At 44.1% G+C, this 23,868-nt stretch overlaps 1 long non-coding RNA gene across 3 annotated transcripts; it reads left to right on the top strand.

Annotated features, from left to right (window-relative positions):
- Positions 1-264: 264 nt before the first annotated feature.
- Positions 265-22,976, top strand: LOC126539185 (uncharacterized). 3 transcript variants are annotated; one of them, XR_008614187.2, is made up of 6 exons: positions 265-629; positions 10,735-10,883; positions 14,030-14,135; positions 16,692-16,783; positions 21,955-22,063; positions 22,795-22,976. It is a non-coding gene; the product is annotated as an uncharacterized lncRNA (long non-coding RNA). The 3 variants fall into 3 exon arrangements; XR_011890875.1 differs by lacking the exon at positions 265-629 and adding an exon at positions 6,590-6,751; XR_011890874.1 differs by lacking the exon at positions 265-629 and adding an exon at positions 6,591-6,757.
- Positions 22,977-23,868: the final 892 nt, after the last annotated feature.

The raw sequence follows: 23,868 nt of genomic DNA, 5'->3' as shown, positions 1-23,868 counted from the left end.
CAAGCGCTTGGGGCCCCAACGCCTTGCGTCCCCAACACTAAAACTCTCTACTGACGGCTCTTTAGGCGCACGTTGGCCGCATGCAGGTCTACACTTCGGGTGCACTGACGAGATTGCGCTGCGTTTGCGCTACAGCCGGACGCAAAAGCGCTTGGTCACCGCGCGCTTGTGCGCATGCGCTGCGGTAACAGATCTACGTCGCGGTGCTGCGGGCGACGTTCAACGTACCGAACTACAGAGGGCGCAAATTTTCGGCCATTCTGCGGTCGCCGGAATAACGTATCGCAGGCAGCTGCTCGGCACGCCGGGAACATCGCGCTGCATCTGCACCATTTGGCTTAGTCCTCTTTATGCATTTCTACTTTCTGGTTGCTACGTTTCGGCACCTTCAAAAGGCACGTACGCCATGTTAACTATTTAATGTGTATCACGTGCTTATGTGCCGTCTTCTGAAGTGTTGTTTTCCGGGTGCCTATTGCCTTCGGCCCCACCTGGGATTTTATCAGCAAGGTGTGAAAACGCGACCGACAGTGCAGGAAAGCTGCACGGTACGTGCTGCGCGGCTCTCTGGTGCGCAGACACGGGTCGAAGCATCCAGACCATGTTTTGCACTTCGCCGCGGACGAAAGGTAGGCACAATTATTGTTGTTCAAAAGGGAACAAGTGCAGTACTGAATGGAACCATCATAAACGATGTGTAGAGAGGCTTTAATTTTCTTTGCATGACCTTTCGTTTGCCACATTGCGAATGTGGACTCTACATGCTAAGATGGACAAAAGCTACCTTCATATTTCTCTTATGACTAAGCTGTCCTAGGCTTCAAGATTACCACAGAACCTCTGCCAACTGCCTGACCTGGCTAATTAAGGACTTTTGTCCTGCGAAGTTGGAAAGGGCAAGCTCTGCCTCCCACTGATCCATTGTGTTATTGCTATTTGGCCTATGAGGACACTTAGTGCACTCCAAGTTACATGTATTACTTTGGGTATGCCACCGCACCAAGGGTAGTTGGTTCTATAGCGAGTGGGATACGTGACGTTAAGCATCTTTAGACGGGAGAATGTGTAAGAATATCTTCCGATTCCTACGGCGATTTCTCGTATAAAGTAGGTGATGTAATAATGAAAAGAAGCAAGAGTGAAAAGCTAATTTTTATGTTGACTTCGCAGCTACTATCAGTGCTTCTTGGAAGAGCCATTTAAAAAAAGAGAGTTAGAATCAGTGTTTTTATTTATTACTGCGGCGTGTCAAACTTCATAAATATCTCAACGCGGTGTGACTGTAAATAAATTATCGGAACTTTCGATAGCCAAGTCGTCAAAAGCGATGCCTGCATCATAGTGGCCAACATCTGGCTTGCGTTTGATCATATCGTTCAACGATATGGAACGTGCTTTAGGCTCAGCAGAAGTAGACGTACAGTCGTTGGATCCACGTGGTCAGCTGTCGGATACACGTGGCCTGTTGAACACGTGGTCAGTTGTCACCACGTGCACCAGTTGTCATTCGGGAAAACCGGGGAAGCCCGTACGCTGGCTAGGCAAGGAGAAAGTCACAACCAACAGCTGCCAATGGAAAGAAAGGTGCTGTTATCGACGATGAGGAATTGTCAACTTGATGTATGGAGGCCAGAGAAATGTTGGGCGGTCAGACAGACACGACGATACAGAGGAGATTCAGAGAAGAGACATGATGTTAGGGACGACGCGAGCGGCTCCCGACTGGATCCGATCGCACAGAGAGATCATTAGACAACGTGCAGCCGAATGTAACACCATATGATTGCAGATGCAGCATGCGTTCACATATATGTGCACGTTATTAACGCGACAGCTTGGCTCATTGTGCGACCCCGCCGTCATCAGAAAGTCGTGGCAGAAAAACGACACACAATTTAAGTCATCTTAATCTAACTAAAAAATGAAAATGTTGACTCGCCATGCCGGCCCTGCGAAAGGATGTCCAGCGAAGCTGTTGATAACCCCCGCTACAACTGGTGAGGAGGGCATGCAATGCTTTATTCCTTTAGAGTAATGGTAGTAACGTAATTTTGACAACACGCTATTAAGCAAAATTACACCGTTTGGGTCGTATCTTGCGACACAGCAATAATCTTCATCTGTCTTGTCCGTATTTCCTTTGTCTAGCGCTGCGAGCCCGGTACGTCCAAGTAACGAACGCCATGCGCGTTATGAGCACGACAGAGCTTTCTTGACAGGAAAGTAGCGAGCGTAGTGGAGGACTCCGGAAATTTTGACCACCTGGGGTTCTTTAACGTGCACCTAAATCTAAGTACACGGGTGTTTTCGCATTTCGCCTCCATCGAAATGCGGGCGCCGTGGCCGGGATTCGATGCCGCGACCTCGTGTTCAGCAGCCCAACACCATAGCCACTGAGCGACCACGGCGGGTCGCGTTCGAGAAAGGAAACGCAAGCAAGGCAGATGACGATTATCGTTGTGTGGCAGATACACACCCCAAAGGGTGTACGTTTGTTGAAGAGTGCACGCCGCCACTGCTCGTATTGCTAGTTCTTTTTCTCTTTGCCACTCCTCGCATTCACGCTGCTCCTCGAGAGGTCCAACTATGCGTTGCCAGGCCGTTTCTTTTCTGTACGACAGGCTAGCGACGTCACTACTAACGTCGCAAGCTTCCCTCGCCGCGGCAGTTTGCGCAACAGTAATCTCTTTGCCGGGAACGTATGCGCGGTGCGCTGCGTGCTTGGCATTATCACGAGCGCCTTATCATCAATTATGTGGTTCGGATACTTGTTTTGTGCTTATTCTGTATTGAAACGAATTACGTTGTATTCGTGCCCTCTAATCTGCGCTGCGCAAGTCGTGTGAGCAAACGGTGGAAGAGAGTTTTAGGTCGCAGCTGGTTTCGCGATTGGAATTGGCTGGGTTGCTTTGCTCGGTCCTCGCCAGTGTTTCTGAAACATTGCTGAAGAAACTGAACGGATTACGTGCAAGAGCCGAATCAAGAAATCGCAAGAAAAAAGCCATAGGTAGTGCAAGGCTACTTTAGTTTGAAGTGGCGAGTAGGTACGACGTACCTGTGGTATTCTCTGCACGCCATAAGTTGTCACGCTGTGCGCTCGTAGCTCTGATCAAAAGAAGTGGCCGTGCGAGAAAAAGTACACCAAGGCCGTTATAACCTCCACTGTTGAAGCGGTGTATGTGTGGCTCACGCTCATGTGCTCCGTGGTTTGTGGACACCACATTGCTTGGCAAAGGCCGCGGCCAAGTTGCCCGAGAATTGACGAACGAGTTTCACATCAAGAAATGCGCGCCGTAAGTTAACGTTCCTTCGTTATCACTAGTTCGCAATGAGCAGCAGTCTTTAGATGCGGCAATGTAAATGACATTCGTCATTCTTGGTGACCGTCTGTGTTGAATTCTGTCTGTATACACAGTCGCCTGATGCTTACTTTGGCGTAAGCTTTCCCGAATAAGTCAGTTGGAGATTGGCACTCATCCCGTCCTTCATGTCCGTGTATCTTGATTCGTGCAATTCTTAAGCCTGATCTTCCTTTATTCTGTTCCGTGGATTTACTTCGTGCCTCGAGAGACAGTGTTAAAGTGTGAAACTTTATTGCAAAGTTTAGTCAACATAAAGTAGGTATACAATTACAAAGTGCACATTTTTTAGGACCCAACAAATTCTTTAAAGGGTTCTTACCGATTGTCATTATGGAAAAAACACTTCTGTGGCAGCTCCTATTTTATACTGCGAAATCACATAAAGGAAACACAGCTGGAATAAGTAAAACAAGAAAATGCAGTAGTTGATAATTTTTTTTACATGAAGCTTTGTATCATCGATGTGATTCATTCTGTTTGTTCCTCTTAAGCTGAGTCCACCTTTCTTATCTTTCTCCTTCACTTTGTTACCTAGAAAGCGTGTTTCTACAGGTCCTAATAACGACACAAATAGGTCACGTGTTAAGTCTGTTTGCCAACGGATCTGCGCGCAGATGTCCGATTGTAAAAATCGCCCATATTTTGGTTGGAAGAGAAAAAACATATTTTTAGCCTATAGTCTTTAGGCACGAAACATTTTCTTGGTGCTCTCGAGCGAATTTGTTTCTGCGGCCCACTGGATGTGCTATGGCATGTTGCTATTGTTAAATGACAATATTTGACAAGAAATACCTGTTGCACTGCATTGTATATAAGAAAACCACGTTTGCACACTCCTGACAAATATTTTCGTGGCGTAGTAGTTGTGTGCTTAAAGCTGTGAAGAAATGTTTTCGGGAAGAAATACTTCAGTAGATATTTTTCGCTCTATTCTAACTAGCCTTGACGTTTTGAGGCAAGCAAGGACTACAGAGAAAGTGCGTGACACCGTATAATAATACATAGAATAGTAGTAATGCTAATTAATAATTATAATAATGTGAGTATTACGTGATACGTATCCGGTAGACACACTGCACGTGACTTGCCTTTTAATATCGAGACAGTCTTATTGATATGAACGTAATAGAGATAACTAGATCAATGACCTTGCTGTCTAGTTTGTTACAATACAGAATACACGTTAACAGGACATGCGCCTCAGATATCTACTTTCGTCAATAATAAACCTTTCTTAACAATATTTATGCAGAATATAGAGTGGAATCTTCTATTTAGAAATATTTATTTTTCTTCATTTTTAATAATCCGGTATTTCTTTGACTCCACAAATATGGTTTCTTGTGCAAAGTTTCGATTTCACACCCGGCATAGCGGAGTTATAAAAAGGTATATATATATATTGCTGCTTGTGTACCACTTATTAGAATTAAGCTAAAAATAATTTCCTTCAGTTTGATTGTTATAAAATTAATCCCGTCTGTTATTAACATTGAGAACATCAATGAGTGCTATTCTAAGCATAAAGTAGATACTACAATTTCTGATAATTACTGTAAGGCCAGAACACACGTATTTAACAAGTCCTTCTCCACATGCATACAAAATTTGTCTGAGATTACTTAATTTATTTATGACATACCTGCATCGCCCCTGCGGGCATTACAGCAGGAATGATTACATTTTAAAAGAAGAAACAAGTGATCACATGCATAAAGCACGATAAAACGCATCACTGTTTTCAATATTAACAATGTCAGGCGAAAGAGCATTAGGTACAATTCATATTAAGTATGAGGATCTTGCTGCAGAAGCAGCGAGAGCAGCCCAAGACGGAAAAACTAGAAACACGAAGTTGGAGGTTGGAACCACGCTTTTCTCTGTTCTAGATGGTGAATTTGCATGAAGTCTGTTGAGCATGCATACCGATTTCTGCAGTAGTGCCAATTTTCAGAATTATCCTACCACGCAGGTGGTAATCTGATAACCTTTGCGAGCTTTTTTCCTCGAGGAATGTTTCTTTTTCTGCACTGTGACGATGAAGTTTAGTACCCGCCGTGGTTGCTGAGTGGCTATGGTGTTGGGCTGCTGAGTACGAGGTCGCGGGATCGAATCCCGGCCGCGGGGGCTGCATTTCGAAGGGGGCGAAATGCGAAAACACCCGTGTACTTATATTTAGGTGCAGGTTAAAGAACCTCAGGTGGTCGAAATTTCCGGAGTCCTGCACTACGGCGTGCCTCACAATCAGAAAGTGGTTTTGCACGTTAAACTGAAAATTTATTTATTATATATTTATGAAGTTTAGTTTCAGCTGTCTGTTCCAGACATTCTTCTTGTTTTTCTCTGGTCTGTCTGGTTGCTCAGAGTGGATCATCCCCTGGTGCAGTCGGAGTGCTCCGCCATCGATGGTAATGCATTTGATTTATGCCTCTGTTAGGCTTCTTAGTTTAGCGAGATATGCACATTGAGGATGCGCAGATGTCGTTGTGAAGCGAAAGCTTCATATCGACGCGGTTTTTCTCTTTTCTAGTTTAAGTTCCAGTGTTTTTTAACCTTGATGCCAGAAGGTCTTATTCCATGATTAATTATGCTTTATTCGAAAAAATATTCTTCCTTAGTTTATTGTATAGAATGTTTTCACTGCGTCGTCCGTACGAAGCGAGTTACACTTCTTGGACTACCCTCTACCGTCTCACTCCTACCCTTTCTCTCTTTTCATCCCATCTCCCCCACCCTGCTGGCGCTGAGCCGTGCTCACACATGGGTTGCAGAAGATAGTGCGAGCCTTTCCTCCTTCCCCACAAGAACCACTTTTCTCTCTTTCTTGGACTTTCGAGAAACGTTTATAACATACGCATTTCAAACAAAAAAATCTCGTTGGGGAAGCAAGGTGCTCCGATATAGACAAAGGCTGAAATCTGCTGGTGTGAGATTTCTTTGAAAACATATTGTTCGACTTATTGTGCTGCGCTTCTACATTTACATTGTGCGGTTCACGCAGCACATTTATAAATCCTCTTCGTGGATCTTAGCCTCTTTTCTCGCTTTGCTTTTTACCTGCAACTGAAGGGGAACTTCAGTTTTAAAACCATGCGCTTGCAGTGCATCATCACATTATTCATTTTGATGGCACAGTTTCCTTTGTTATTGCACTTCCGAAACAATTGCAAGAAACTGCGAAACTAAAATACTTTCGCGCAAGCAGAACATCTCAGAAAACGGCTGTCGACAATCTGTTATAGAGAGCAGGATTTTTCAACTGGACGCCTTGAGACGTCCTCGCTGCTTAGCTGTTTACTCGCACAGGACTTGGCAGAGACACTGGCAAGAAGGCGTGCGGCGAAACTGTTGAAATCTCGTTACTGGCCAGACCTGCTGCAAAAATAACGGTATCGGTAAGGCAGAGAAAAGCTCAATTGCGGCAACTTTTGTTTTCTTTTGTTCTGATGCTTTATTTTGTTCTTTTGAACTTTTGTTCTGACGCACTGCTTGTTGTTTTCCCGCTGACAACCAACCGGAAGGAATAGGGGCATTTTTTAGGTACTGAAAAGCGCGAGGGTTGGCAAACCAGTGAGCGCATACCAAGAAAGGCTGGTATACATATTTAAATAGGAGGAACAACTCCGCTGAATTCAAGGAGCGAAGAAATCACGCGGAAGATTCCGCATGGCAAAACTGACCGTAACGGTGCACTCTGGAGGGAGAGAGGACAAGAAAAAATGCAGGGAATAAAGAAAAGATAGTTGGCAAAACTGAGTACGCGAGCTGGAAAGCCACGATCCAAAAGAACTACTGCTATAGTTTGTACGGGTGGCTATACTTGCAGTAAATGAAGCTTCAAAGATTGTCACAGTAGGTTACGGATACAAGAATAGGCTAAATGCGGATAATTTTAATATACAGAGGCTTTTCTTTCCCGAAAAAGTAACTCCGCCAAATTTGTGGGTCGGCCATGAATTTGACAGCAGTTTCGCCCGAAGAGCGAAGCACTAACTGCGGTAGCAAAGTTTAGCATTGCGCTTAGACTTCCCAGATGGTGTTCTATATACACGGGTGCGCAAAAAAATTCCCATAAAACGTTTAACACGTCGTGTAAGGCCTGCAGTGAGATCACACAGGTGCTACTACGCTGCCTGTTAAGAGCGGTGCCAGTAAAACTACATTACCTTCAGGTTCCAGCATTGATATTATTCTGAAGGTTATTCAATACACTGAGACTGCTTCGGATAAAAGGAGTGCTGTGTGTGTTATGTTTCATGACAATTGTTTGTAGGTGGCTGTTTCCACCAAATTCTGCGGAACAAATTAGTGAAGAACGTAGTACCTTCTGTTAGCAACTTTAGTGATAGAATAGTGTAGCAATATAACCCGCAAATACAGCGTGGCATAGTGCATGACATGGCATATAGCGTACATATACATAAATATATTCGGAACCTCAAACCTAAGCTAACGGGAAAATTTCGGTTGGTATGTCCATATAATTGATATCACAAGAAAATACTTGTAAAGGAAATACTCGGGAAAGTCATGTGAATATGAATCAAATAGCATTACTTTTTCAATAACAAAATGATTGTTCGTACATGACTAGGAAACGAGTGTTCCAAGTACTGAAAACGACAATGAAGCACCGAAAAGAAAGGCAAAGAAAAAAAATAATAAGAGAAGCTACTTGCTGTGTTGCAATGAACCTATCCGCTTTTCAGCACAATGTGTGATGCACTAGTATTTCACGTTTATTAAGAATGTACACTTTGTTACGACAGTGTCTGCGTAAGAATCATTACTTGTTATTTATGATGTATAATTTAATATCCTCTGGATAATTTCACCGCATCTTTTTTACTTGTATATCATTCTGTGTCCCTAATAATCATATATTGTGAGTTCTCGTGTATTAACTCTACGATGGAAAGGAAGGAAGATTGTTAGGACGTACAGCGCCACAATATATTTAGTGTGACGTACTCACCATAATTCGTAGCAGATAATTGATGCTACGACTGTTAGGTTTAGTCAGCTTTGTTCTGGTTTCAAAGGTGTAGTGCTACGGCGGCTTTACAATGCTTTTTTACGCACATGATTACAGAGATTACAGGAATGCATTAAATAAATAAATGCGCGAAAACAGTGCTTTGAGTGGCGCATAACCAAATTATTACGTAAGCTTAACGCCTATTCTAAGCAGTAATTTGCTACACTAGACGATTGAGAGAGAGGGAGAAAGAAGGGAAGAAGGAAAGGCAGGGAGGTTAACCAGACTGAGTCCAGTTTGCTACCCTACACGTGGTGAGGGAAATGGGGAGCGAAAGAGAGAGAGACTAGACTAGACGATTGGCTTCTCCAAGGATTTTCGACTTGCCAGTGTAAAATCCGGAGCAGCTACTACTACTCTAGTATGAGTAGAGCACGTCAATACGTCTTTTTGCAACTATTGTGGGAGAATTTCTGTTAGTGTACACGTAGTTATCAGGCAACGTACATTAAAAACTTCTATCGTTATCCCAATTTATTCAATCCTCTTTATTCATTGCGATGGTCTCATATGTAAGGTTCGGCATATCTTTCCCATCAGTTCGCCATTCCTTCCAACGTATGCAAATATTAGCTGAACTGGAGTCTAATTTTAAGTGGCCGTGCCATGTGCACACTGCTCCGTACAGACCTTTAGGTTAATGCCGACAACCCTGGGCGCACATTGGGTTTCCGCCATCATACTGAAGGCTACACATGAGGGCGCGAGCGGATGACGCGCCTACAGAAGTTGTCGACCACGGAGGCTCTGCTGCCAGGCCGTGCGGACCGTTCTTTCGTATTTCACATCAGTTGTCGCAGGTAAATGCAGCTACATGGAGTGTGTAAAGCTCACGCTTGGCTAACTGTCCGTTTTTTCCCCACTCCTGAGCCGCAGCGCCTTCATGAATTGCGCTCCACTCTCCTCAAACCGTGAAGGCCACAGCAGTCGCGTTTCGTTAGCTAAGGATGATATGACCGGCAGGGCTGGCTGCGGCAAGCTGACGCGGTAGTGTGACCGAGTACCCCAGTCCTAGCGAGGCCACTTCAGCAGTGCTACATGATTGCGGTGGATTGTTACATCAGTACATGATATTGTAGCATGCCGCGTTTCTTTTTCTTTTCAGGTAATTATAACAATCAAATTCTGGGGTTTTACGTGCTACAACCACGATCTGATTATAAGACACCCCGTAGTGGGGAACTTTTGACAACCTGGGGAACTTTAACATGCAGTCAATGCACGGCACAAGGGCGTTTTTGCATTTTGGCACCGTCGAAATGAGGCCGTCGTAGCGGAGATTTTATCGCGCGACCTCGTGCTTCGACAGAAAACACCATGGCCGCAAGTCGGCGGGTACGGCGGGTCTTTTTAAGTAATTCGCGGTGATGGCGTGAGGAACGACGTAAGATTGGACAGACATCGTAGCTCCTGCAATCGAGGCCTCTTCCCATCGCCACATTTGTATTGTAGCACTCAATAACACTTTTGTTGCGCAAGCACAGGAACAACATGTCAAAATACACAAGCTGTTTCTTTTTCTGCACCAAATTTTCAAAAATTACGGGTTGCAGATGGTACGATTCTAACCCTTCACCTTAATCACTCGGTGAGGCAGCAATTACTTCTAGGAGAAAACAAAATGCTTATTTGAATAAGTTACATATTGCGCTTATTAACTTTCTAATTAACTATATTTTGGCACATATTTCGATCAACGAATTGTAGCTGGTGAATATACAAGTCATATCGCCTTAGAACGAATTCTGAGGATGGCGCTGGTTTCGAGATATGCGCTATCAAATTTGCAGTAAAAATGCACTGTTGTTCTACTTAATTAAAAAAAAAGAAAAAAGAACATCTAAAAAACATTAAAGCACTAACGTAACTGAAACGCCAATGCACTTCGTTGGACAATTTGAAAATGAATATATCCAAACTGGCGTAGCCCTCGAAATTCGTTTCAATTCGATATAACTTGCATATTCATTAGATACAATTCGAATATTAAAATATGTGCCGGAAATAATTTAAAGGTTAGTTAGCATAAGCGTGTTATTAATTAATTAAGCGCTTTAATTTCTCGTAAGGTTAGTGACAGCCTCATCGAGTAATTTAGATCAGGGATAGCATACCTAGCTTCTATATGGCTTATCGGAGCTCCCAAACTTCCGCGTGAATAATTATAAAATATTAAAGCTTATTCCTAGAGCACTTTGCTACTCGACATGAGAAAATGCTGCGTTGTCACTGAATGGTTCACTTAAAACTTGTAAAACAGCTCCTATCTGCTCCCCGCCGAAATTAGTTTAATGAGCCCAAACTGTTAGATTATTACTATCATTCTTTTTTCAGATCACCATTGCCGGACGTTATACGGCCTTTTACCATGCTGGCCAATGGAGCACTCGTAATTTATCTTTTGTGCCTTTCACTCACTGAAGCGCTGATGTTCTTTAATAACGTCAAATTTATTCCAATTCAATGCACCGTAACTTCCGGAGGTGAGTGCATGCTGCTTCAGAAGACAGGATTCGAATTCGCAAAGCCTTTTTTTTGACAAAGATATTTCTCATTGGTATCGCCCGAGCACCTTCGGTAATAGTAGTGACGGTTGTGACCACGGCTCCGAAGACGATGAACCGTTAGTCAGGATGGCTCGATCTCATCTTGGCCATCGCTGTATCTGCGTAACGATATGATCGACTTGAGTACTGGCTGGCGTCATGCTATGGATGGTGATTGTTAGGGCACACTCACGAGGGCGGTCCCCAATGAGAGCGTGCTAAGTCGCATTAGCCCTCAACCTCGCGGAATCAGGTGAGGATGAGTCGAGGATTGACCTCGGAAAGTCTTTGAGGGCGAACGTAAGAGAGAGGGAACGTCGGGAGGCGAGTGCGAGAGAAACAAACTCGGATGTGAACCTATGTGAGGAAGTTGGCATGTAACCCGCTATTGTTATCTGTGTAACAGGTATTCATCAGCGTGTGCTTTGCATTGATCATAAAGACATCGTCACATTATGAAGACAACCCGCCCTTCTGGCGACTTTTTTTTTAATTATGGAGTTTCACGTGCCAAAACCACTTTCTGATTATGAGGCGCGCCGTAGTGGAGGACTCCGGAAATTTTGACCACCTGGGGTTCTTTAACGCGCAACTTAATCTAAGTACACGTGTGTTTTCGCATTTCGCCCCCATCGAAATGCGGCCGCCGCGGCCGGGATTCGATTCCGCGACCTCGTGCTCAGCAGCCTAACACCATAGCCACTGAGCAACCACGGCGGGTTTCTGGCGACCTTTAGCGACAGTGTTGTGCGTTGTGCAGTTAGCGTATGACCCATACGTGTAAATGTAGTTACCTAATTATGCGTCTGACTGTCATTTATTTGCCAAATACATCTGTATTGAAAAATAAAGTTCCAGTTGTGGCGATCTACGATGATTGATTAAGTTAGGTTACAGTTATAAACAGGGATAAGGTGCCTAAGAAAGGCTGGCCAATGTTTCGATAGGAGGACCTATCTTCGTATAAGGCCTTCGACGAAGATAGAAACATTGGCCAGTTGCATAAGAAAAGTCGGCATAACAAAAGTGATAGCAAGGTTCAGCGAAGCGCTTGGAGTCCTCGGTCGGTGTTACAGTTATACGCGGGTGCGTCATGTTGGCACGGCGCAGCACGTAAGGCCGCTCTTGTTGGGCAGGAGGAACAGCACCCTTGCAGCTACCAGGCATCTCACAACGCTGGTGTAATGGGGAAAGTCGCCAGTGGTGTTGGAGGCGTTCCACCGCGATGGCGTACGAGATGCGACCAAAGGGAGACTGTCGCTGTTTGCCAGTGTTAGCAGTGAGATGTTAGATAACGTTACCTGGACGTGTACTGTCCGTTCAATTCGGAACAGTAGATGTGCACCGCACTTCAGGAACGCTGGTGGGCTCATAGCGTGTGTTCACACAGCCCTCTTGCTTCCAGTGGAAGTAAGAACGACATCTTGGCTCCACCACCGAGCCGAACGAGTGACGCGTTGACAGAGCACCCATTTTGCTTCCTTGTTTTTGCAGCCAAACATAACGACGTAGAGAAAACGAAACATGTAATACCACTTGTAAGCAGTCCATAATATTAGTGTCTAAAAAAATCGCGAATGGCAATCACTGCATGCGCTTGCTCATCAAGACATGGTGACCACTGTCTAGACATGCGCTCACTGTGAGACGACGACGCCATAGATGTTCAAAGGATCCCGCAGACGAACCCGCATGTTCATCACATTGAGGACACTAGAATAGTATTTTGCATAGAGGTGTCCTGGCTATAACAAAATTAAAATTAACAATCTGGTAGCATGGCTCTTTTGATGCGATACAAGAAATGAGGCGTGTAGGCTACCTCTAAGTGTAGCTAGACGATGGAGGAACACGTCAAACGTGTGGTCAAACTTTGGATTCGGTGAAAACAGCAAGAGTTGGTCTGCTTCACAGTAGTGAGGACTTGGCCTTGCTGTAATACTGCTTTCAATATTTATTCAGACGGGTATAAGATCTGTACTTCTTCATTTATTAGTTGAGTGCAGTGGTGTGGTCGCCTTATTCTCATGTCCCCTTCCCTAGGACTTGTTCACATAATGGTAAAGTTTGCTGGAGCAGGGTAAGACGTGTATGGAAGTTCCAAAGAAAAAAATGCAATAGTTTGGTTATAAATGAAGGTATACTACGCAGGGATTAAGGCATATTGTCTAAAGTAATGTTGTGTTTTTGCTAAGAATATCGAATAGATACAATATAGCTTAATCGACAAGAGCATGATGTGCAAGTTAGGTTTTAAGAAATCCTCAAGCTCATCAAATCATCAAGCGCAATTTCGGGTTCGCACAGTCTTTAAGCTACAATCTGTCGGGCAACAGTTGCGCGGGTAGTCGAATTTTTTTGGACCCAGAGGTCCACACTCCTGCTGGCACAAAAAGTTTAGAAGGTAAATTAATTTTTGGTAATTCGTTACTAATTCCCACGAATCAGCTGTTTCACACCACGGTCTTCACCACTGACGTCATGTCACCAATGAAACTATTTTGTTATATTTCATAAACGCTATACTTAAATATTACCAAACGTCTGTTTCGAAAACATCGGTATACACACATACGAGAGTACGGCGCGAAGTTCAAGCTCTATATTTCTTCCACTTCTGTTTCTTTTCTTTCTCTTTCGGGGGCGTACGTTCCTATAATTTATCAAACACCACCACCATCAAAAGCAGATAACGTAGCAAATGCTTACATTAAGAAATTCCCTGTGGTCTCATTAGGGATAAATAAATATTTAGGTTAGTTATAGCGGAAGTCTTATTCCAGAAATTTAATCCTTTTTCTTTCTGATTTACTCATAACAGAACCGGCAAGGACTCTTAAAACTATGGGTTGGTTGGTTGAGGCGAGGCGTGCTTTCAATTTCCCCCTTAAGTTTTGTTCAATAGTTTTCCATGTATGTACACTTCGCACCATGAAACGATCGGATGGCAACTAGCTAACGATAGTGGTTTCTAACATAGTACGTTCTTCAGTAACAAAGACACGAAGTGTAGGAAAAAAGTGATAAAAGTGTTACATCGGTGAGATGTTTTCAACTAAAAGCTTTACAATATTCTCTTGCAGGAGAATGCTTCCTTTTCAACAAGACATTTACTGGAAGGATTCATACACCAGGAAAATGTGAAATGTGGTCTTGTTATCCTGAGAGCCGTACTGTGGTGGTAGTTAGGTATGTAGAAATTCGTGACGGGATTTTCTAATAACAGGCGAACTGTTGTGCAGTTGTGCTTATTACCCGCGCTTTCAAGAATTTGCGTGCGTTTGCACGGTATAGTACAACCATCTCGCCTTTCAAAGCAGTAACCTTTTCAACAATTGTTAAGATCTTTCTCACTCTATGTATCACTTGTTTGAATGTTCCGTTCAGACATATGATCCTAAATTACGAGGAAGAACGCGTTTATGCTATTTTTCTTTGTTTTTTTTCTTTTTGTGTGTACGTATGCGTGTTTTGTGCATTAAATACATGTCTATTATTGATGGACTTTGATTACCTCTGATATCGAGGTGTTGCAATTTTTGTAATCGATTTTGTAACTGGTTCGTTTATATTGCGTTACAGTTTGGTACATTTGTATGTTTTAGAAGTTACTTTCATTTGTCGATCCGTTGCATGGTGGACTTGGTTTCATTTGGTAATCCTTGTATGCCGATAAGCTCCCTTAATTCAGCACCATGGACCTCCTTTCTCCCTCCCACCCTTTCAGGAAATTCCGCTTCGACGGTCGCTAGAGGTGTTGTGAAATAAATAAATAATAAAAAAAACATGGATAAAGAGCGACAACCAGGGGAAAGTAATCATATTCCAATATCAGGATTTTTTTCGGAGCCGTAGGCACCCTCGTCAAGCTCTTGTGGCTAACGCAGAGGTCTGCTTTCCATTCTCTTAAGTATCGTAAGCCTTTGTGGCCTATGCAATCTCATATGTATCGCCAAACTTTGGTCGTCGATGGTTGTAAGGCCGCATGCTTTCCACGGGACTACTGCGCCTTCCAAAGCAAAGGACAGCTGCCTAAGGAGGCTAAGTTGTTTTCGCATAGCTGATTCTCGAAGCGAATATTTAGGAGGAAGCTTTAGCTCGGGAGCTCATATTCGAATCCACGGGAAAGCAGAAATCGTTTTGCTCAATGACTATTCCACCTAATTTGATGGAGTTTATACTGCACTTAAAAGAAGAATGTTAAAACTCTAACTGAACAACGTAAAACGATATCAGAACATTATAAACTGAACTTAACAATGCATATAAAGAAGACAAAGTTCATATAGTATAGAGTCTCGTGAAATATATTGCTAATTTATGGCTAGGTCTTTTGCACAACCATCGCAAACATTTGAAAAACTCCAGTTGAGCAGCGAACAAGCGCATCAAGTATAACACTTTAAATGCTCTAACAGATGCAGTTAACCAAACTGCGATATATCTTTTTGATGCAGAGTCACAGATTTGCGAAATTCGTGCTTCTATATTTTTTTGAACTTACTGATTATTCGTGATTGTAAGTATTCGAGGGCCTGAATGAAAATTTTGCTTTCTACAGTCACTAGAACTTCCTCTCAAATGCAACGAATTGCTTTAAATTCAGTGCAGCGGTATTTCCATAAAAGCGTGTCTGCGTTTCAAATTTATTTGGACAAGTGGCGTTCTATACGGCCGGCCAAGCACCTGCTACTGCTGGTTCATGCAAGAAACCTCCCGCCGTCACACCCACATTCCAAAGCTTTCGAGCGAGAAATTTTCGACGCAATCACGTCGCACTGGGCACCGTTGATCTTGAGCAGCCTGTGCACGTGTACACTGAAAATGTAGCCATCTCACTCCGCTGTCATTCTCGGCTAGTTGATCGCCCGAAAACCACAAGGAGCCACCATGACAGCAGGTCTGACGTCACGTGGGCGGGAGGGAGGGGGGGGGTAGGAGCCGCAGAAGGTTAAGACCCCTTTTCCGTCCGGTGGGAAAAAAGTGCCCAAAAGCGGCAGAGCGGATTACGTGCATGGATTCGTGAGTCTTTCGAGAGCAGTGCTCGCGGATTTTCTGATGGGACAGCCTGAGGTCGCTATGAAACTTCTTTACCTCGACAGTTGCACATATGCTCGTGTCTGATTATTTAATGTGCTTGATAGCCATTCGCACAAATTGTACACAGTTACACAGTACACAGTGTGCATAGTACACTTACAGTTGTTTATATCAGCATCTGAGCACTGCTCGGATGCTGGTATAAACAACTGTAGGTTTTCAGTGCTTATTCACATTAAGATCCTGCCATATTTTGTTCATTTAGCATACACATAAATACTAAAATCGACTTCATCAATTAACGAATAATGTAAAGGTTCTGACATATCCGGTTCAATTTTTTTAATCAGTGCCGAACAATTTTCGTAGTAGACGAACGTGGAGCAGTTGTTAGACTGCCCTGGTTCAAAACCACGTAAGGGGTATATGAGAATTATTCTTTATCTTCTGAGGAAGTGACCTAGTTGCCCTCTAAGCGTCTGGTTTATTAAATTCCTCTGCTTTGTTGCGGACGAGATCACCTTGAGTTAATGGATTAAATTAGCCTAACGAGACAGGAAATTCTATCCAAAATACTTAGTTACATTGTACAGAGATATTTTCGGACACAGTACCTACGGAGAGAGTTATACAGCTGTGCCAATATCTCGGATAACTTTGCCGCGCACATGAATGAATGGTGGAAAATATTGTGGCATGTTTTAGGTGTGGCAAGCTTCCATACGGCTGTTATTCCCTTGGCGGACCCGACCTCCCACTCCCGAAGTGCTGTAGCACCTACTGTGACCCGTATATGTGTAAGTCATCGTTTTAATGGAACCAAATCTCAACTACGATGTCATATTGTTATATGTTCTGCGGAGCTGAACATTCTGACGCTCTTTTCATAGTACGTGACTTGTGGTATTAGAGTTTACCTATGAGCACGATGTATATGCATGCTTAAAGGGCCCCTCACCAGGCCCCTTAGCAAATTTTGGTTATACACCGGAAGTTGTTACGTGTCCTCTAGGGAACGTTCTGCCGAAACTTTTTTCAAATCGGCTCATTAACAGCCAAGATAGAAATATTTCAGTGCCGCGAAACCATCATTCCTTCCCTGTGTTCTCCCATACCGGACTTCGAGGATCGCGTGACGGATACGTCAGGGGCCCCACCTTCATTTTTTTTGCTCCTCCCTGTTTTTGGTGCATCGCACTTCCGCCCACGGTCTCGCGGGCGAGCTGTTGTCTCGTTCGCGCAGCGCACAATTTTGCGCCCTGTGCACAAGGACACATGACTAGCGGTATAATTCAGTGCTACGCGAATACTGAGGCAGAACAAGCGGACCGCAGAGCATGATCACGCGCTGGAACACGGTAGAAAATGGCATAGTTTCGGTACCTGCGCACGTGACCGCACGACCGTGGGAACACGCAGACGAAGCGGAAGCACGTCTCTCTTGCTTCAGTGCGAAGTAAAACGAAAAAAAAAAAAAAACAAGAAAAAAACACGCAGCCATTCCGTTTGCATTTGTTAATTATGGGGTTTTATGTGCCAAAACCACTTTCTGATTATGAGGCACGCCGTAGTGGAGGACTCCGGAAATTTCGACCACCTGGGGTTCTATAACGTGTACCTAAATCTAAGCACACGGGTGTGTTCGCTTTTCGCCCGCATCAGAATGCGGCCGCCGTGGCCGGAATTCGATCCCGCAACCTCGTGATCAGCAGCCCAACACCATAGCCACTGAGCAACCATGGCGGGTGTTCCGTTTGTATGTTTTATTATTTCTCTAAACTTCAATTCGTCAATTCAAGCAGCAGATCGCACAGATAACAGATGGTGCCTTGAATAAGTCGCGAAGTCACGATTCATCACGAGCGACGTCACACTGCGGACACAACTACGTAGACGCAGGGGCACGACTACGTCACCATCCGGCTTGGAGCGCGGCGGCCGCGAGGAGAAGGAAAAACGGCGTTCGGTGTGGAATCTCAGACTTTTCCGCGGCGCGTAGCGATGTACCACTTTGCAGGCACGATTGTTATCGTGCAATGCATGGTCTGCGCTCTTCAGCTCAACATGGCGAGATCTGGTGAGGGGCCCTTTAAAACACGCATGTACTTAAGATTGTATTTTCGAACCAGCGCTTGCTCAGTTAGTTTTGTCCCGCTTGCAAAAAGGACGCATTTATTCGCCACTGTGGCTTAGCGGCTATGGTACTGCGCAGCTAAGCACGAGGTCGCTGGCTCGAAGCCCGGCGGACGCGTTTCGATGTGGGTGAAATGCCAAAAAAAAAAAAGAAGGAAGAAAAACGCTGTGTCCCGTCCATTGGGGGCACGTAAAAGAACCCCTAATAGTCAAAGTTAATCCGGAGTCTCGCCCTACAGCGTGCCTCATAATAAAATTGTGGTTTTGACTCGCAAGACCCCAGAATTCAATTCAATCCGAGGAAGGATGCATTTGGGAAACTCATTACTGGAATGGTAATGCATCTATTTGTCAATGTGCACTAGCATTAAATTACTGCTAAATGCACACGAGATCACTGGTGTCCTGGCTTACATATAAATGTCTGAGAAGCTTATCCTCGAACTTTTGTCAGTTTCTTAATTACCATCACTATAGTTTAGAACGCGACGTCCGTCCCGATATATTCGTATAACGCACCGGTATTAATGTAATCGCACCATGAATCTTGGCGATTTTAATGTACCCGTCACCAGGCCATATAAGAAATTTTGGTTTAGAGTAGAAGTTGCCAAGTGCCATCTAAAGAGCATTCTACTGCAACAATTTTCAATATGGTTTATAATTTGAGGAGATAGGATAAATTCAAATGTATCGCCGCCATACTGGTGGATGACGAGCCTAACTTTTAACATAGAATTGCAGCAAGCTTCTCTAATTTAATGTCATGGGTTGTGCGTGCTGTGGTTCTCAAAAGCGAGTGTGCGGCGGTCTGTAGGGCACCTTTGGTGGTGTCCTGAAAGCTAGAGGATAATTCTTTGCTGCTGCTGTCATCCACAATTGATTTAAGCGTTCGCCAGTTTCTACATTTGTTGACACAAGATAACCTGGAGTCTATCAGCTCTCAGTCCTTAGATAAGTGGCGAGGTCCTCGCATTTCAATGTCCCCAAACCTCCGGACAATTCCGGTAGACGAGCGTGCAACAAATGTGAGGTCCAGGCAGCCACTGTGCGCTCTTCCACAGGAAAAGGCGGCGCTTGCATTGTTTAACAAAGCTCTTGTTCGAAGGACGAGCCCAACAATCTTCAGCACCTCGAGTTGATCTTGGGGCCGTCCCTTGAGGTAGTGACGAGCATTAAACTCACCAGCCATCACCCAAGGCCGTGGCGTCACTGCTTTTACTCGCTGTAAGCACACGCAGTCCAGTCGACCTACGGGTGGTATGTAGGCTCCCAATTTTGTGAACGTGAGCTTACTCTCCTTCGCTGACAGACAAGCGTACTGGTTTTCATGATCAGGTGGCATTGGTTGGTGAAGATACGTGAAGTCCCGCCATATGAAAACAACTATCTTGCTGCATTCTCCATATGTAAAGGACATTACCCGGACATACTGACGGATTATGACACGTCGGGCGCGCAGAAGTGACAACAGTGGGGAAGTGATTCGCGGATAGAAACTGTCGAAAGTAGGACACGTGCGACTTGAGCCATTTGGAGTTCCATTTAAACAAAGACGTGGTCTATGACCACCGCACGAAACGCCGGCTTCTCGTGAACCATGACTTCACCCAAGAGTTGCATGCACTGGACTCAGTGTCCAGCCCATGTAGCAAGCTTTGCACAGGCTATATTTGGTGGGCGAAAGCACACCAGGCTTATGACATCTATTAGAGAACGCAAAATCACAACCTGGCAATCACGGAACCTTGCCGCATCAGCAGTTTCTGATTATGACAGTGAGGATGGCTTCAAGGATCGTGGTGCACAAAAACAGGTTGCGCACTCGGAAGCGAAGGAAACTCTTCGCCACGGGTGAATCTTACCATTGTCCCGGTTCTCACAGTACCCATTCTGATGGAATTCAGCGTTGATGCCACAACCACTGTCAATATCGGCAGCTGCGGGTTTCCGTTAAGCCCTTCGGTAGAGATACCGAAGAATGGCAGCTGTTACGTGATCCACAAGCAGAAGGCGCCACCATACCGCGGCCCAATGCTTTTTCTCCGAGCGTGTTTCCGCGCTCTCGTTAGCGCCCAAAATATAGTTGCAACCACGAAGCAAGATGCTTCTCATTATGTATCTCACTCAGTCCTTGAACGTCCTTCATTAACTCGGTGTCTTCCAGTGCGAGCACTCAAGAAACATAGTGTGAGAAATGAGACTCAACCAGTTCACACGACCGGTGAACGAAGACGCTGCGTAGACTGATTGCCACAGCCAAAGAAAGTTCGAAGCCAACAGCAACACCGAGCAACAATGGCGCAGGTTTAAACAAGCCTTCGCGCTCTTCATGAAAGCGACGGATGTCGTTGGCGCATCATTAGAAAGGCAAGTTGCTCTTGTTCTGACGATCGCAGGACCAAGTTTACGTGACGTTTACGACACCTTAAGTTTCGGAGGCTCGACGACAACGCAGCCGCGCAAGGAATTCAATTTTAACCGCGTGATAGAGATGTCTCACGCGCACTTCTCACCAAGGCATAACAATGTTTACTCCCGATATGTTTTTCCTCGCCCGAATACAACGTCCAGACGAAAGCTTTGACACTTGTCTAACTGTTCTGAAGTTTAAGCACAGCGACTGTACTTTGGGTCCGAAAGGGAAAATATGATCCGTGATCACTTCGTCTGTGGAACACAGGGCGATCGAGCTCATGTGGACATTTTGGAGCTGGAAGGCCTCTCGCTTGAGAAAGTCGTGAAGGTGAGCCTTGTACATGAAACAAGGAAATAGTAGATGAAAGTTTTCAAAAATGGTGCCACCCCTGCTGAAGAAGCGCACGCTGTGGGGAAAAAAAATTAGACGCCACATTTCTATCCCAGATGTTCACAAGGGTAGGGTTAACAAGCAGCCAGCGTCGAGAAAAGGCATCCGAAAGTGGAAATATTGTGGAGGAAGTCACGAAAACACAGAAATAGGATGTCTTGCATGGAATCCCGCAGAAAACATACTTTTTCTGCAACGGAGTTGTTTGTTAGAAGTTATTTGCTTATGAAACATGGACCCGGCCTAGTAGCTTAGCGGCTATGGTGTTGCGCTGCTAAAAACGAGGGCAGAATGCCAAAATTACCGTGACCCGCGCATTGGGGGCATGTGAACGATCCCCTGGCGGTCAAGATTAATCCAGAGCTCCCCACTATGACGTGCCCCATAATCAAATCGGGGTTTCCGCATCGAAAACCCCAGAATGAAATGAATGCTTATGAAACACGGTACGTCCAATACTGCTTTCATCGTAAACAATGATCGCTTCTTCTTTATCGGGCTAATTCATCACAAATAATGGTTCTAAGAGCGGCCATATACCGTACGAACGTATATCTTTTAATAAGGTTTGTTTTTCGACAAATATCTGCGCTCCTCTAGAAAACGACCCTTAATCGCATGCTGCGTAATATACGAAAAAGAAACTAATTGCTGCCGCGCAGAAACGCCCGAATTTCTTTCTCGAACAATAATATCACATTAGCTTAAGATACAGTAAACAACAACCTGGTATTTTTGTGCGTTGATTTGAGGTGTATAAATTTGTAGAGTAACCTCATTTACGAATTTCTCGCATGCTGCGCGTTTTTAAACCAAGTTGCACATGAAAGAATATTTTCTTTAGTGATACAGTCTCCATGTTTTTGATTTCTATAAAGGACACGGATTCCGGGTGAATATGTAGGATTTTATGCTATTGTGATTATATTATGCTACAGGTATTCTTTCTATGTGTATCATATATGATGCACCATGCTGTAGGAGTTCAAGGAAAACATCGAATATAACAAAATGTACACTACGCAGTTACGTGTCTCACGCCTGAGAACAAGTTATTGTTGAACAATCAAGAATACAACTCGACAAACCCATGCGTGCGGTACTCTTGCCAGAAAGGAGCTCTCGTAACAATTACGTACGTAACTTGCCCTTATTCCTAATACTCTAATTAAAAAAATGCCTAGTGTGTTACAAGAAATTCTTAATAAAATGTTTGGCACCGTAAAGTTCGAAATAATTCATTCGGAACACGAAGTGTTGACTATTGTCACTAATGCGTAACTATTGTGACTATCGACTAATTGACTGTTGTCAACATTCCTGTACAAACTGCAATCACATCCGCAATCCATGGTTACTTTCAGATGTCCTAAATACTTGCGAAATATTTGTAACAACATTATTACTGCTCTCAAGTCTGTCTTGCTGCAGTTAGGTTAGCTGATTTATGTTTGCGGAAATAAGCTCGGTTACGCCTTACGCCATTTGCACGTGTTGTTCCGCTGCTCAATATATTCATTGTGTTGTGTTATTGTCGGTCGGTGTGGTGCAGTAAATCTTTCACTAAAATTGTAGTTTTTGTGACCGCAATTTCACATGTGTCAATGCACCCTACGTGTGCTAATTAGCACCCTACGTGTGCTAATTGTGAACCAACTCATAGTCCAAACGATCAGAATGAAAGTGCTGAAATTCTGTTGTGTGCACGTTGTGGCTTTAATGATTAGCGGAAAGTTACGAGGGAAACGATGTTTTGTGGCCTGTAGGGGTGCGACGCTAAAGATAAGATAACATCGTACCGTTTTTATTGAAGTTTTACTGACGCGCCATTCTTGTCCTTTCTTTCTTTCCCTGCATATCTGATAGATGCCTAGGATACGGGGATACGAGTTGTTCTGCTTCGAACATCAACCCTTACTTGCCTTTTCCGGCATGCTGTGGCGTGGGAAAGGTTTGCCCACGTTGAAAAATCAGAAGAGTCAATTTGTTCATCCAAATTGCCAAAAAAACCTCCCCAGAATAGCGAATTAAAACGTTTTGCTACACCATTTATTCATTATTTTTATACTTTTTAATTGCTACGAAACATAATTATTGCCAAATAAAAATAACAATATTTTTCGAAAGTACGTATAATGTACAATGACTCAAGCATTTACATTACATTGCATGAATAGCATCGCTATAGGTTTTAGTCCACATTTACAGCGTATACGAAAAGCCACGGGTCTCCAGCCGATGTTGCGTTGAGGCTACGTGAAGCAATAGTGCCCCAAGAAGAAAAAAAATCAACAGTACCCATCTGACGTTGGCTGCCGTCGGTAATGTGTTTTAGCATTGAATCAATATAGCGACACAACTTACTGCTGCCATTAAAACGAGTTATGCATGAGGCGTGCTCTGTAGCGGGGCTCCTTTTTCGCACTTCGATGGTGATTTATTTTGTGAGCCCCTTTGAAACGGGGCCGTAACAAATAATCACCTAGCCTGCTTGAATGAATCAGGTATGCTACACATACCTTTCGTTCTAGCATTTTTGTACACGTCTCCTTAATCTTTCTTCGCTTCCTCAAAACTTTTTTATGTACGTTGTACCACTACCTATGCCTGCAACGAATCCGGTCGTCTCAATGTCTTCCCTGTTTTTTTCCCACTGATACTCTAAACACCTTTTGCTTATCTCAACTGCTGACAGGTTGATGCTTCCATCCCCTTTAAGTCCAAGTGCTTCTGCAAGGTGTACGTTACCTACGGCTCTCGCTGGGTGAATCTCTTCGCATTCAGTCAGAATGTGGGCAGCGGTCTGCGAATTTTGCAGACACATGCCCCATCTTGTGGTGAATATTTGCACCGGTACGTTTTTGTCCTTAGGCAACCATCTCGAGCTTGAGATAGCAAGGTACTGCCCTTTGTGTTACCGTACAGATTTCCCCCTCTAAT

Source organism: Dermacentor andersoni, chromosome 11 (assembly GCF_023375885.2).
Source record: "Dermacentor andersoni chromosome 11, qqDerAnde1_hic_scaffold, whole genome shotgun sequence".
Lineage (NCBI taxonomy): Eukaryota > Metazoa > Arthropoda > Arachnida > Ixodida > Ixodidae > Dermacentor > Dermacentor andersoni.
This window is presented reverse-complemented; position numbering and strand designations above follow the sequence as displayed.